This window comes from Tinamus guttatus, unplaced genomic scaffold (genome assembly GCF_059628265.1).
Source record: "Tinamus guttatus ecotype Peru unplaced genomic scaffold, ASM5962826v1 Tinamus_guttatus_pri_ptg000093l, whole genome shotgun sequence".
NCBI classification, from domain to species: domain Eukaryota; kingdom Metazoa; phylum Chordata; class Aves; order Tinamiformes; family Tinamidae; genus Tinamus; species Tinamus guttatus.
The window spans coordinates 940,966-956,953 of NW_028288627.1; the positions used below are offsets into that span (position 1 = coordinate 940,966).

Here is a 15,988-nt window from a genome sequence, read left to right on the forward strand (position 1 = left end):
GGGGCGACGGGGCTGGCTGGGGCGAGCGGCGACAGAGGGCGGCTTTGCTTACAGATTTTTTTTTTCTTTTTTGAAAATGGGAGGTATAAGGGGAGGGGGGAGGTTGGGTAATTATTTTCTCGGTTTCGGTTTTTGCTTTTTGATTTCTCTGATGACTTTTGTCCCCTCTGTGGTGTTTGTATTGGTCGGTGGCTTAGGTGTTACTATTTGCTTTAATGACTGTGGCCCAGCCTGTATATTACACTCCGTTCGTGTCTTCATGTCTCAGACTGCCCTTCAGCCCCACTTCCCTCCCCGAGCTCCTTCCTCCCACTTCCGCACCCCCAAAAACACTGGAATTTGTTTGTATGTTGTTGTCTTCTTCTGTTTTTAACCTCAGGAGGGGATCAGATGGGCTGTCCACAGGACAGAGGCAGAAAGATGATGGCAAAGGAAACTTGGGTGCCATTATGAGATGAAGTGATTTTTTTTTCCTACTTGCTTTGCTTTCAGAGGGGTTTGGATAGTACTCCCATTCCCCATGGGCTTCCTGGGAACATCACCTCTGAGTTTCTAATAACTCAGTAAAAGGAAGAGTGGGAGACAAGGGGGAGAAAAAGCCCTAGAACAAACCCCAGGTGCATGGACTGATAGCAGTGCAGGGAAATGGAGTTACCATTTTCCTCCTGCAATTTATTATTTCCTGGCTTTTCATTTGCTCTTTGAGTGTTCCTTTAAAAGAAAGAAAAGGAGTATTTATTGCTGACATTTTTTTCCCACTGCAATGGCTCAGAGAAGTGTGGGCTCTTTTCGTTATCGTTATTATTGTTGCTAGCACTGGCCATGGTGCAGCTGATGCTGGCTGTGAATGCCACATGCACCTTTCTGCTTTTGCCAAGGGAAGGGGACTGGCGGATAGCACTCCCACAAACACCGACTTCAGCTCTGGTCCACTGAGCCCCCCAGGGCAGGTTCTCCCAGGGCATGATCCAGTGTCTTTGAGGGCTTCAGTAGGCTCTGGATCCAGCCCTCTAGGTTCATTATATCACTAAGGCTTAATCGTCACGCATTTACACCCTTTTTTTGGAGGCACGGGATAGGTCAGGGCATGGGGGCACCCATCTCTCAACCTTTAGCAACAACCCTAGCTTTCAGATCCATCACTTTGTGCTGATTGCCACTTCCCCAGCATCCCATCCCTCTTCTAAGCAAAGCCTGGGTAGACAGGGTAGGAACAAGTGAGCCTGGGGTACTGATCTTATCCTCCCTCCCTTGTGCCACTGAGCTGTGATGGGGAGGCTTGGACTGCTGCTAGCTCCGCTCTGTGGATAAACGGGGTTCTGGACCCCAGGGCCCTCTGTCTGACACTGACTGTATCCAAATGGGATTCACTGGGTGTTTTTTTTTTTCTTTTGTATTTTTTTCCTTCGTGTGTGTGTGTGTGTGTGTTTTAATTTGATGTATAAATAAATCTTTTGTTTGGAAAGAAATCCCCAGTTTTCTGAGCTGTATTATCATGCATATCTAAATATAGCAGGACTAATTCTCCTCCTGCCTTACCCGCTGGCTTTTGTTCCATAGCATCCAGCGGTTATCCTGCTGTAAAGGGGAGGGTGGAGAGTCAGACCATGCAGATTAATCAAGGCCAGGTCTCTGACCCATGCAGCCCCTGATGCTTTCCTGGAGTGTGCAGTGCTTTGGACAGACAACACCACACTCAACCTGAGCCCTCCACATTTTGTAGCTTGCTTTTATTGGGTTAGTGGTGTAAGGGAATGGGAAATCCGATTGTTACACTGTAATCTTTCTGCTGTTCCTGCCAGCCCTCTGTGCTTCCTGGTTTCTGGCAGAAGAGTCAAATAGCATAGGAAGGCTGGTTTGTATCCACTTCAACCAGGGCAGACAGAGATTCCCGTGGGATCTCTTGGGCTGAACCTTAAGAAATGTGGCTAAATTTTCCCATGTCCGTCCTCGGCTGCCAGGAGCATTCGGCTAACAGAAACTGTGCCAGCCAAGTTCATCCCTATTACAAATGTGAAAGCCCACAGTGTATGGATTAAGGAGATCTCATTTTCCACCCCCAACCCCTCTACAAGCAAGCCCCACAATGAAGGAAATGAATTTTCTAACATTTCTCCATCTCTTTGATTACTAGTAGGGGCTCATTATTAGGGGCTGTTTTAAACCTGCAGAGGGAATAACTTCCCTTTTGTGCCTTGGAAAACAGCACACACAGGGCTTTAATTCCCCACCACCAAAATCTGAATGAACCCTGTAATCTGGGTCAGGACAGAACAGCATCGCTAAGCAGTGTACCTTAGCCATGATGTACTGTAATCTAGCTTTGGCATATGCAGCAGATTCTGCACAGTTTGTAATTCAGAAATGTGTTTTACCAAATTCTGCTCTCAAGTGATTAATCCTTTAAATCTAAATTTCATAACTGGGCTTCAAAAATAGCTGTGAATAAGTTTCCAAGCCCAATCTTTGGGTGACCAAGATCAAGCTCAGAGTGGAAATTTTTCCCTGCACAGAAATATAATGCAAGGAGATGTATGGATTTGTAAAGAAAAAAAAAAAAACACCACCACCACCACCAAAAACCCCTAAACAACAAAAACACCACAACCTTTTAGAAAATCCTCAGGTTCAGCAGAAATTCTTTCATGTTCTGTATTAGTCATGGGCAGGGGCCCCTAATCTGAGCTGGCTAACACATTTCACTGCAAGCACAGGATTGCAACAGGGAGACCTTGATGTCCCAGCTCCTTGCTAGTCCTGCAGAGCCCTTAGAGATCAGTTGGTGACTGCAGAGCCCCAAATGTCAATTACTCTCCTTGTTTGCAGCAAATGGAAGTGGCAGATGCCACGGTCTGTTTGTGCAAATAAGCAATTGTGAAATGAGGTGGTGTTCGGTAGCAGTCCCACAGCACGCTCTGGTGGGGGGGATGGCTGCATAAGGCAGTGCATCCTATACATCTGCAACACAAGTAAAAGCTGCCTACACCTTAGCGACCCAGGAGGCGAGTGTGCCTTTGCATGGGTGAAACACAGGAGGGACTGCAGGCAAATCCTAGGCTTTTGCCAGCCAGGGGCACAGACAACTGAGAAGTCAACTGCTAAAGAAAAAAGGGTACAAAACTTGACAAATGGTGCACACTGGGCTGGGAGAAGACAGGACGTGTGTGGCTGTTTTTAAGTTACAGTATAACTGAAGGAAATATGAATAAGACATCCTAGGAAACAGGCTTTGGAAGGTGTTAGCCTTGCACTTAGAGGTATCATTTTTGAGATGCAGCCCCTTTAGATTATTCATTGTCCATTCCCACACTGTCCAAGTATTTAGCCATAAGGGAACTCATAAAACAACAGGTTTCTGAGAAAAAAAAACAAAAAAAGAGGAGGTAGGGAGCAATATGGCACTCCAAGCTAGAGCCTGTATGCAGTTCCCTTCTGCTAAGGTACAGTTTGCTCCCTGGGAGAGGATCACTGTGCATCAGCACAAGTCTGGGAAGCAGCCCTGCCATATTAGCTCATTAGTGTAGTTCAGAAGATTATTTTCTGCGCAGGACCTGAGCAAGCCTGGAGTGAAAAATCCTTAGCATAGTATGGCATATCAGTGAGGTACTCTGCAAGTTCAAGGTTTAGTAGTCTTTTCCCGCTCCTCCTCATCTCTGGGCCCTTCAGCACCACTACTGTAATTGCCTCCCACTGCCATAGGGAAATGCTGTCTCTGTGCAGTGTTTTGCTTCTGGCTCTCCTTTGCAAGGTCAGCTAATTGGCCAAGAGACTCTTGGGGTGGTAAGTGATTAGCCCTTAAGCTACAGTGAGGAAGGAGAAAAAATGCATCGAAAAAAATTAGATTGATGTTTCATCTGAGAGCTACTTTGATACAATAGCAGTATCACTCCCTTCTATGAGTTAAGTTGCTCTTAGGGGGCCCTTGAAGGTAATTAGATCAGTTTTTTCCACTAGCATCAGGAAGAAGGTGATACCTGTCTATACCTGAATGTAGAGGTTGAGCTCATTAGAGATGCCAAATTGAAGCCCATGTAAATCCTGCCTCCTGGGAGCTGCTTCAGGGAGTAAAAACCCAGCACTCATCCTGGTGCTGCTGTCGGCCAGCTGACTGAGAACTCAGAGAGAGGAAGGATCCATCTATTCCTTTCCTTGGGGACGGTGTCACTTGCCTCTTCGTGCTTCACCTCCTCTGGATGGTCCAGATGCCGGCAGACTGGAGTCAAGGCACCGACTTTAATTGACCCACTTTTTACAGCTACATATAGCTCTCAGTCTGGGCCAGCTGGGCCACCTCTCAAGGGACCCTCAGGCTGACATACGTGAAAAGCCCCTGCTTCTCCACTTTCCTTTTATCGGAGGTGCTAAGAAGGTATAAAGCGTCCTTGTTGGACTTCACGAAGAGCAAACCGAAATTGCCTTTTGGGAGATCAAAGCTGTTTGCTGTGGCATCCATCCCTTCACACCCAGGAGCTGGATGATGGTGTGGTGATTCCCCTGGGTATCCCACTGGTGAGGGTGGAGCATGTTCCCATAATCTCTCAGGCCTGTGGGCACAGAATTGGCCTTCTCTCAGGCTAGGTGCTGCTGTCCAGGAAGCCGCCCCACTTCAGGCTGGAACCGAGCATGTATATCCCATTAATGGTATGTGAATTTGCTTTCTGCTTGGGTAGAGCATTCTCTTTGTTCCCAGGAAAGTGTCCACTGCCTAGGGACTAGGTATTTGTGAAGTGCCTCGGAGGCATTGTTGATTGCCTTGTAACCAGTTGAAAGGAGGTGCACTGTCCAGTTTCCATTACTAGGTTCATTTCAGTCAAGAGACATATCAGCATGGTGCTTTTCTCTCTGCCCTTCCCAAACCCTGGTCCTGGAAGGCAACTTTAGGCAGAATCTGTGGCACTTCAAGATTAAGTTCAGGGGAAGCCTGAATAGTTATGTGAGGGAGAAGTGGGAAAGGGTCAAATTAAGCCCATGTGGTACATTCCTGCAGGTCTTACCGCAGGAGATGGCCCACTAGAGGAAATGCAGGTGCATTTGTGCTGAGCTCCTAACCGCTTCCTTGTATTGAAGGAGCTGTATAGAAGCAAATGCGTCTGTGTCATAACCTGAAATGAGCATGGAGTTTATGCACAAAAACACCCCAGCTGTTTCCCTGCTGGGGCTTATGCCTGGGATTATTCATTGCAGTTCACACTAGTGATGTTATTTTCCCTTATTTAATTACAAGATATTTTTTCCCTTTTGTTAAATCATTTTAATTCAGCAGGGAAAAAAAAGAAGATTTCCTTCCAAACTCAAATGGTAGCACCAAATTGATTGCAAAGACATAAGGAATAAAGCAAAGCCGTTTTCCTAATGTTGAGACAAAAAAGAAACACAACAACTGTTCAGCAGAAATCACTGAGGGTTAGAGAAAAAGATCCAGAAGACTGATCTTCAGGCAACTAAAGAAGGGAATGCAATTAGAAGGGGGACTGCTGGATTCCTTTGCTGTTTCTTTCTTACACACACACATATACATGCACACACACACGCGCGCAGATTTTCAGAGTTATAGGTTGCTGGTCATTATGATGAAAAAGCAGAGGGAAAGGCCCCATCTTACAGCTTAGTGCTCAATTGCCCAGAAGAGGTGGGTAAATACGCCATGTTAGCTAGCTGCACGAAGCTCTGAGAAGTATTTTTAATGTAGGGTGTATGTGTGGGGGGGCATCCCAGGCCCATTTTTTTCTAGGAGGGAAAGCAATAGGGTATGTTGCAGGTGAGCTGTCAGGTAAAAAGTTTAATGATTTTCTGGAGGGCTTGTGGTGATGGGTAGGGACTCTACTACCTCTGTGCAAACTGGACAGGAGGTGCTGGTGGAAATGCCCAAGAAGGTTGTTCGGAGATGCAGACTTTAGGCTTGGCTTGTCCTAGCCCGGGAGGTTCTGCAAAAATGGTTTTGAACCATCATGGTTTTGAACATATGGTCTCCACGAGGGCTTCTTTCAAAGAGTCCATGCAAGCTGATTGAGGAGAGCAAACCTTTGGCCGGCAAGCTAAAATTCTCTGTAAAGTTCCCACTTGTGCTCTGGCACCAAAGTTACAGGGTCTGTGTTTGCTCGCAGGGCTGTGGGCAGTGGGCCCTGGTGGGAAGACGAGGACACTGCCAGCATCGTGTGCACTGATGCCTGTTTTTTAGTCTACGTGGCTTTTGATAGCACTTTAGCCTTCCCTGGTTTGCAAATCCTCCTTCCCCATCCCCTGCCCCTTTTCCCTCCCCTTTGTATTTGATGCAATTTGTTGCTGATTTGAACAGCTCCTTGAGAGAGGCAAGGGAAGCCTGTTGGTATGGGAGGGTGAGATACCTTGGGTCCACATGCTGCTCCTAAAACTTGCCTGTCTCTGCTCCAAGGGCTGGTCATCCTGCAGCTCCAGGTCAGGAAGGTGAGATGCTGGGCCGGGCAGAGGAGCAAGGAGAAGGTCAGCAGCTTGCAGGGAGGACAGGTAGGGCGGAGGTGCTGGAGGTAGATGGTGCTGATCTTCTGCACTGGGACAAGGGAGAAAGATTTAGTGCACCAGCAAAGGCAGGAAAGCCAAGCCTTAGGAGGGGTGAGTTCGTACTCTGGACCAGTGTGACTTTCTGTATGTTATGTACTTGAGGGTGAATGTAATAAGCATATGGAATCAGATCCTCCACTAGCATAAACTGGCACTTGTGGAGCTACTCTCATTGAGGATCTGGTTATTCCTCTCTTTTTATTTGGCTTTTTTTTTTTTAAAGCGTGATTCCTTAACTCCAGTGATTTTTTTCTCTCTTTTTCTTCTTCCTCCTGCTGTAATTATCATTGTGGAATAAGGACTAAAAAAAACCCACTTTTTTTTTTGTAATCTGTGTTGTAAGTGCTTTTGTAAAAAATAAAAAATAAAAATAATAATAATGTAATGGACTTTTATGATTTTTTGTTTCTTTTTGTTTGTTTGTTTGTTTTCCATCCTTTGTAAGAATTTGTTTGTTTGGGGTCCAGGGGGGGCATTTTCATGGTTATAATTTGTGTGGGCAGGGTGTTGCATCACCCTTCCTTTTACTTGTATAAAAAACAATAGTGGCTCAGCTGTGGAAAAAAATGTACTTTTTTATAAATAAAGAATTTTAAAAAAAGAAACATTTCCCCCTTCTTTTTTGTGCATCTGTGACAGCATCGCTCTGCAACCTGTGGCTGGTGGTTTTAAGGGGAGTCACACTGACAGAAATGGCACCTGCTCTCCAAAGTCCTGGGTCTGTTACCATGATGTGCAGTATTTTGTAATGTGAGTTGTTTGCAGATGAAGGCAGAAATCTAAGGGTTAAGAGATGTGTGAAAAAATAAGTGTTCTGGCGAAGGTGGCACTGGAAATGGCAGATTGGTTTTTGTGCCAGGGACATGCATGGTATTTGTGAATTTCTTGAGCAGTAGATTCAAAACAGACAAAAGGAAGTGTTTTCTCCCACCCATGGAACTTGCAAAAGTCTTTGTCACAGGGCACTACTGAGACCAAGAGTTAACCTGGACTAAAAATTGTTTAGAAAAACCTATGTAAGAAATATCCATAAAAGGCTATTAAATAGTAAGACACTGTCTCCAGCTCAGGAAGATCTTAAGCTGCAGACAACTAGCAAATTGGACAATCTATTGGAAAAGTGTCAATACGTACTTGCTCTCTGGCTATGTTTTCTCCAGGTATCTGTAATGAGCTGCTGTCAGAGTCAGGCTAGTGGGATAGACCCACCTTTGGCTGATGTGCTAGTAGGTTGGGTTGCTCCTACTGCACAGTGTTTGGCTACCGTGGCAGTCATACATGAATGACATCCAAAAGCTGTAGGGATGCTAAGGGTCACCACTGAGGAAAGGTCAGTGAGACCGCATCCTTGCATCTCAGTTACCAAGCCCTGAATGGGGAAGAAGAGTTTGCCTTTTGCCTTTCCTCCAATTTCCTGACTGCAAATATATGCTACAAAGAAAGCCTTTTTTGCAAAGATCAAGGCTAACAATCTGCAAGATGCAGATTTTTGCAAGGGAGGGAGAAAAAAAGCAAGCTGGAGATCAGAGAATGCATGTATGCTCTTCCTTGCGCTGCTGTCAACAGGTACTTTGCCATGCCTCTGGCCTAGAGAGCACAACACTCCTAGGAAGGGATCTTTGCTCCCAGCTTCTGCACGTGAATGTTATACTGGAGAATGACTTTCTCCAAGTGATTAGCAAAGACTCACTCCAAAACTTTGAGCCTGTGGGACATGTGGTACACCCCCAGCCATGTAAGATTGTGACTCTGACTAACAGTGTGACATAGCCTTGTAAATCCATAAAGACAGATGCTGTTAGATTTTCCAGTTGCTTTAACTCTGTTTCCTGACCACAAAACATCCTTGAAATAGTGATGGATTTGAACCAAAACCCAGCACTCCCCATCAGAAAGAGAGAATGAAAGGGATCCTGATCCAAATCTGAACTCAGAATGAAATCCTTTATGAAGAGATGAGCTGGACACAGAGAAAAGGGTTCAAGAGTAAGCTGGAAAAGAACAATTTGGTGCAGGCTATTCATTGCCTGTCAGCAGGTATGGAGCACACACCAGAGCAGTAGGAGGCTCTTTGATACTAGGGTAGGATGATTCTTTTCTGCCAGCTTCTTTTGGTAACGACAGATGTTGGCAGCACAGCATTGCTCAGCTGCTGTCTGTCAGGTCAGTAGCCCTAGGAGAGATTACGATGTAGAGGGGCAGCATCCTTCAGAATGAGACTCGCAGCAGCTCGTGCAGCCATGCAGGGCGAGTTTGGGAGAAAGGAAAAGAGCACAGGAGTGCTCGGATCGGACTGCAACGTGGAAAGAGGGGTGGCAGCGGCTGCCTTTAACCACGGTCCTGCTGGGATGCACCCCAGGGAAATTCTGCGCTGATTTCCCAGGCCATGTCTTACAGTTAAGCGATGATGGATAAAACCCATTGCATGGGGCCTCTTCTCGGCAGCTCAGGTTGCAGAGAGCTGAACACAGCAGGATCTGACTCTTATACCATGCCCCTAAGTATTGTGTTTCTCTGGAACAAAACCAAAACACGTTGGGGGTGGGAATGCCAGTAATGCATGTAGCCCATGGAAAAATGGCAGCGTGGCTTGGATCTCTTCTCAAAGCCACATCTCTGCAGGCGAGCACTGTGGGCTGCAAAAGCAGCTTTAGAACCCTGACAGTCAGTTGAGGTGCCAGCAATTAGTCAGTGGAGGAGCCAAATCAGGGCAGGAGATGATGAATAAGAAGAGGATCTGGTTTGCTTTGGGGCCATACATACAGCTCTGATCATTGCCCAGCAGCAGCGTCAGTCAGCCCTGAGTGAAAACCATGACCTTTAACTCCCTAGAAGAGGGAGAAGTACCAAGCCCTAAGAGTACAGGGCTGAATTATCCATTATGATGATAGACCTGGGTTTCTGGTTGATGTAAGAATTTAGAGCTTTTCTAACTATAATGCAATTATGCTTATTTCTACCCCCACAGATTAATGCAGATAAGTAGGATTTGTAGTGAGTGAGAGTGAAATATAGCTGAACACAAGCAAGGTATCGCCAGGCAATCTGCTTGATATCCCTGGGCACAGACACCTGAGGAGGAGATTGTCTTCTCCATGCAGGGCTCTGCTCAACAGTTAGAATCAAGCAGATCTCCCCAGGGATACCCAAGCATGGCACACTCTTAACTGGCAGATAAAGGCAGCATACCTGGGAGATGTCAAAATGAAGCACGGCTTCTGGTTATGAAAGTGTTGGAAGCTGTAGGGACACTGGAGGCAGGTCAGGTTACAGAGCATCATCCAGAAATACTTATCAATATAGAATTCATTGCAAGATAAGTGCTAATCCATATGCAAAACCAAGATCAGCTAAGGTCAAACTGTACCACTGAGTCTCCTACAAATAGTCCAGAATCACTGGAAAAACAGAAGTGAGAGAAACTTGCCAGTATAGAGTAGAGCTGGGTGAATTATGTGTAGTAACAAATACATTTGATTAATTTTTTTTCATGGTTTCAGATTATTTGCAAACCTGAGTTTGATTTGTATGAACATGCTTGTTCTAGGAAATTGCTTTATGCTAATGTATTCCAGCTAGGGGACCCTGTGACACGGAGAAGTGCTGTTGAGCCTCAAATGCCCTCAGTGATGTCTAGCAGAAGGAGAAGGGGGGCTGCCCAACTTGCCCTCCAAGCAAGGCACTTCACAGCCTTCCCTGCTTAGATGCAGGCTTCCTCTTGCACAATGTCTGCAGAATAAGGATCAGCTTATCAAAAGAAGAAAAAAAAAGAGAGAAAAGAAATAAGAAAAAACGTGCATGTTCCACTCCCAAAATTTTACATATTGGCAAGCAGCAATCAGACAGACATGGCTATGCAGAAGCATGCACAGCATAATAAATGTGCAAGTCTTTCAAATATAGGTTAAAGATGTTATATTACCCTCTCAGGATGAGTTATCAAAAGGTAATAATTTATTATTGCTACCAGCCATTGGAGTTACTCCCTTAGCTTGAGCAGTTGAGATGAATGTTCTGGCTTCAAACCTGACAGAGCCCATTCCAAGGTGTGTTAGGGACATTTCCTTCTCCATAGATTTCAGAATTGTTGGACCAAATCCAAATTCCCAAAGAAAACATGCAGACTTTTCACTGAACTGTGGGGCATTGGGGGATGAAAACTGCTTGGGTGCGGAACAGGCACTAAATATCCTTTCTGCCCCTTTGCAGAAAATACTTTCCTCTAGCTTGCTGAGGGGGTCTGGAGGAGCAATTCCGTGCTGGCTAAATTCCACAAGGTCAGAGGAAGTGCCCTTTGGAAGAAGGAGTTTCTCTTTATTTGATGCGTGATTGATTGTCAAGCTCTTTTCTAGCCTAGTGCCCAAGTGTCTGGTACATCAGGGGATATGAAGAGTGAACCCTTTTCCTTCATCCATCTGCCTGCAAACCACCACTAGCCCTATGGAAAGAAGTGCCTGGATGTTTCCATGTCTTCCCTATCTCTCTGTTCCCTTCAAACTCCTGCCGCCTGTTTATCTCACAGTTTTGAAAAGAAAATTGCCAACTTCACACCTGTCAGGCTTAAATGATTGCCTGTCACTTGGAGGGAGGGAACCCATCCGTATGGCCCTGGACTCATAGACTCTGCTCGCCAGGGGAAATGTCTCCATCCCTTGAGGAATGAAGCACTTCATTTCCCATCTCCAGGCCTCATCTTACTCTGCTGTAGATCCAAGCCCTTCCAATTACCTCTTTGCAATAATAATGAACAGTATTTTTCTGCTGGCATACAGTTTCATACACCCAGGAAGCTTATCCCATTGTGAAACACTCATCCTCTGATGTCCACAATTTCCCTGCAGCGCTGAAGAGTGCCCTTCCTTTGCGGGTGACAGAGAAGTGAAATGAATGGAGCAAAAGCATGCAGTAAACCAGTATCAGTGCTAGGTGCTGGGCTCGAGAGAGCTAAATCCCAATACTGTTCATCAAAGCACACTTCTGCCTATGGGATATTCACAAACATGCTATCACTTTTTATCCCCAACAGATGTCTTTGAATCCCCTTTCTCTACCCACTCTGAATCCGCAGGGACTGGAGGAGACTTTTTTCTGGCTGCACAGCTCAGCCAAAGAGGAGGTGGGAGAAGGAGCAACAGGCAGGAGGGGCACCCAAGCCAGCTGCTGCCAGCTGTGCGAGGTCCACAGCTGCCCCTATGAATGCTGCAGCTGTCTGGGCTTGTGAATGGATATCGGAGTGGGAACGCAGAATCTGAGTGGCTCAAATAAACACTGCAGAGCAGTCCAGATCTAATGGCACGGGGCCTTTGTAATAGGAGGGAATCATAATTAAATAGAAATTAGTTACTTAAATGGTCACTTCCTGGGGTTTCATTGATGTCCGATTAAGTTAACTTATAATTTACATAAGCAATAAATGTTTAATTATGTTATTAATATATTTGAGTTGAGGAGCTTATGGGCTTTTATAATTGGCATTTAACTAGATAGTTCCAGCATATTAACCAATGTTTTATAGCTCCATGTGAGATTTCCCAATTATAACCAACCAAAAAGTTTGCTTGGAGGATCTGCTTTTAAAGTGTTACCTGAGCAAGAGGAGGGAGGGAGGGAGCTGAAGATGAGGAAGAGCAGAGCCCAGAGGAAGGGCTCTGGCAGCTCTCAGCGCTATGGAGAGGGTGCAGAGGGCAGTCCTGCAAGCTCCAAGGAGGCTCCAGGGCTTCTCTCCCCTCCTCGGGATACTCCTTCCTTGCCATCTGCAAACTCTGCTCTCTCTGCTGACTGCTGGGCCCAAAAGCCTGACAAACACAGCGGGGAACTAGGGTGCAGGGAGAGAAATTAAGTGATGGGAAAGGCTTATCTTTATCAGTATGACCTTGGGACTCAGATCTGCTTTGGGAGTTCTGACTAAAGCAGGCATCAAGACTATATATTCAACTCCCAACTCCTACTGTTTAGTCCTTTATTAACTAGTTGCTGTGTTAGTTTTTTCAGTAAAGCAGTCTACAGGTTTTCAGGTCATTCTCTGCGTCCAGTCTTCTAGAATTCCACCTATTACTTGAAGAAATACTAAACTAACCTTAGAGAGTTAGAAGTCTCCATAGTCTAGTCTTTAGACCTATACATTTCCTGTAGACTATCCAAAGAGATGGTGCTCAGCAAACTCCTCAGTTTTGCCATCCCCAAACCCTTGGAAATCATCTCGTCATCTCAGAAAAAACAAATTTCTACTGCTCTCCAGAGACAGACCAACAACAGTCCTTTGCCTTTTCTGAATTATTACTACCCTCTTGACCATCTCCATATGGCAAAGAGCCTAGACAGCATTGCAAATATTTTGCTTATTCTTGTTGTACTCCTTAGGCAATCTTCATCTATTATCAATTGCCTGTCCTTCACATCTTCTCTTTCATACTGATTCATCCTTCTTTCCAGCTTTTCAATCTGATCTATAGCGGGGGTAAGGGAAGAGAACTTGTGCCCATGTCTAATCGTTAGTCAGTCACTGAACGAAGTACTTGTGAAACAAAGTTGCTATACTGATTATAAAAACGGCACTGTCATGATGTCTTATCTTATGAAGTCAATTCCTTATTTAGAGGGGAATATCTTTTTTTTTTTTTTTAAAAAAAAGGGTCCTACATGTCATTCCTTCAAAGGTCAAGGTGAAGAGCTGGAGGGGAAGCAGCTCCATTGCTATCCCGGTCAGGGCCACCTGAATATCAAACAGCTTCAGTCTGCCTTCCTGCAAGGAACTCAACCCTGGATTCCCTGTGAAGATGCAGGTTTAACGTCAACCTCCAGCCCCTCAGGAGATACATCACGTTACTATAGAATGGCTGGCAGCACCTTGGCGCACTGGGAGGCTGCAGCGTCATTCTTCTGTCTGGATTTCTGCAGGTCTCAAGGGTCTGGAGGAAGCTGCTGGGGAGAAGCAAGGGTTGCAGAGAGGGCTGTCATGCAGGGCAGGGAGCCAGCTTGGTACAGCAGTCTCGAGCTCCCCTTGCTGCTGCAGTTACCTACCAGTCACACGCAGCCTTGAAGCAGATGAGGCTGTGGGGCACAGGGAAGATAAAGAGCACTGCAGCCTAGTCCACACTTCCATGTGCTGTAATGTTAATGCGCTTTTAGCCACAGGACAGCGAAGCAGAACTGTTCCTTCTCTCCCTGCCTGCATACCCTATGCCCAGAGTTAACCACAGATGCTAACAAGTGGCTGATCACACCTTTAGGGTACAGCCAAGATACAGTTGCTCCTTGGTGTAAGCATCCTAGAGGCAACAGGAGGTAAGTATGGCCCAAAGCAGAGACTGAGATGTTCGCATGAGTGCTGCTGAAGATTTTCAAGCAAATTAGCTCTATTAACACAAATGATAAGGGTCTGAGCTGCAATCCCTGCACCTTCTATCTGACAGAATTCATTTGGTGGCTGCTTGTAATAGCATGACCTTAATGGACTTGTCAAGACAGCCAGCCTGTATCTCTGACTAAACATGAATTAGGGGCCAGGCTCTGCTCTAGCTGGCTAAAGCAGGCTGCCAAGATCCAAACACAGACCCTGGTGTAATGGGCATCAGGATCTGGCCCCTTCATTCCTCCAGGAGAGGCAATTTCAAGTGTCATCACCTCTTCAAAGCTTTACAGCAGAAGAAATAAACTACGAAAGGGATTTGATTGTTCATTGTCATCAGCTGAGCTGCAAGGAAATGAAATAGAACTAAAATTAAGGGCTGGGAGGCAGAGGAAATGCAAAATAACTCGAGGGCCCATTTTCCCCCAAAAATAGTCAGGGAGCCTCTCCATGTTACTACACTGGGCTATAAAGTCCCTGATTCTGTGAAGTCAGGAATGCCTGAGGCCTGCGGAGTTGGTCCAGCAGAATTGAGAGAGGGCAGGGTGAGGCAAGTGCTGGATTTGGATAGATGGGTTAGAGCCAACAGGAACAATGTCTGTTACCCTCTCTGCTAGAGCTGATTAATGCAATGGCAAGATGGGAACACGGGAACTCAGTCCTTGTTTCTGCTGGACCTCATGGGGTTAACACCTTGTTGCTATTGCTATTAACCAAACAGCAGATCCATTAGGCGAAACTGGGGGAGAGGCCAGGAGGAATTGCAAGCAGAGGTCACTAGGGGTCAAAGCTGCATTCCAGACATGCTGATGCTTTTCCAGCCAGCAGCTACTTAACCAGAAATGGCTCCTCTGCTTTGTATTCAAGGGAGAAAGATGGTCATTAGTGGGCAGAAATGAGCTGCCCCCAATCCTGGGGAAAGCAATTGCCCTTGCTGGAAAGTGTACAAAATCTCCACCAATATCAAGTACATCCATGTGCCATTTGCAGTTGGGTTTGCTCTTCAAAGCAGGCACCCTGTGGAGGGCTGGCTCCTCATGGCATGTGGCCAAGCTCTCCCAAAACCTCATCAGAGACAGACGAATGGTTTGCAAAGTCTTTAAGTGCCAGTTGGGCTAGTAAAAATTGTAGAGGAAAGCAAAATGGGCATGATCGGAAGGGATGCTATGATGAGTACCTAGACAGTGGGGAAACCCATGCTCCAGGGGTTTCTGGACCCAGGGGATACCCAGTAGTCTGGGCTTTAGCAGACAATAATTGGAGAGGGGACATATCAGGTCACTCAAAGCGGTGTGGGAGTCATGACGCCTTCCAGCTTGGGGGAGGAAGAGAAAGGACAACCTAGACGGCAGTCAGGAGCATTTGTTTGTCTAACCGCCCTTTGTTATCCTGGCTCTTGGGATGAGTTAGCTGCACATGTGGAAATAGGGGAGGATTTCCAAGGGCACGAGGCTGGAACTCAGCGCAACAGCAAAGTCATGCTCGGAACGATGGCTTGGCACTCATGTGGCAGCTAGTTGCATAAAGGAGAGTTACATCAACAAATACCCAGGCTGAACTGGCTGCAATGGCTTTTAAAATTCCTCCTGACTTATATTAGGGCACAGAGGCAGAACAGCAGCTCTGACTTCACTCTGGTGTTTAACTTCTGCTTGCCTGGCTGTATCTCCAGATAATGTGACACCGGAAGCACCCTTTTCTTGCTAGCAAGAATATTAGTAGAGCTGGGAAAAACTGCTGGATCCACGCTGCTAACACCATGCCTTTGTCACCCAATCGAGACCAGAAACTCCTCTTGCTCAGAAATCCCTGCTAGCCACCCTCACCCATCAAACTGCTCCCCTTCTGCCCATGGGTCTATCTGTGGGTCTGAGGTCTAACACCGTCTTTTTCTCCCACTCTGGGTCACCCAATGAACAACCAATAACAGAGCTGGTTCTGGGTACTGCAGGGGTTAAGTGATGCTGCAAACTGCAAATTGACCATAGAGCATTGATTTGTGCTGTCACAGGATCCGATTCTCCTCAATGAGAAATGCTTTCACAAGCACTTGTTTGCAGCCTGGCCACTTCCACCAGCACTGGGGTGAGGAGTTTAGCTGGT

General features: G+C 46.1%; 1 protein-coding gene across 2 annotated transcripts in view; it reads left to right on the top strand.

The window, feature by feature from the left end:
• The window catches only part of NECTIN1 (nectin cell adhesion molecule 1), a 98,045-nt gene that overhangs the window by 59,193 nt on the left and 22,864 nt on the right, over positions 1 to 15,988 (top strand). The gene's annotated exons all lie outside the window — the stretch shown is intronic.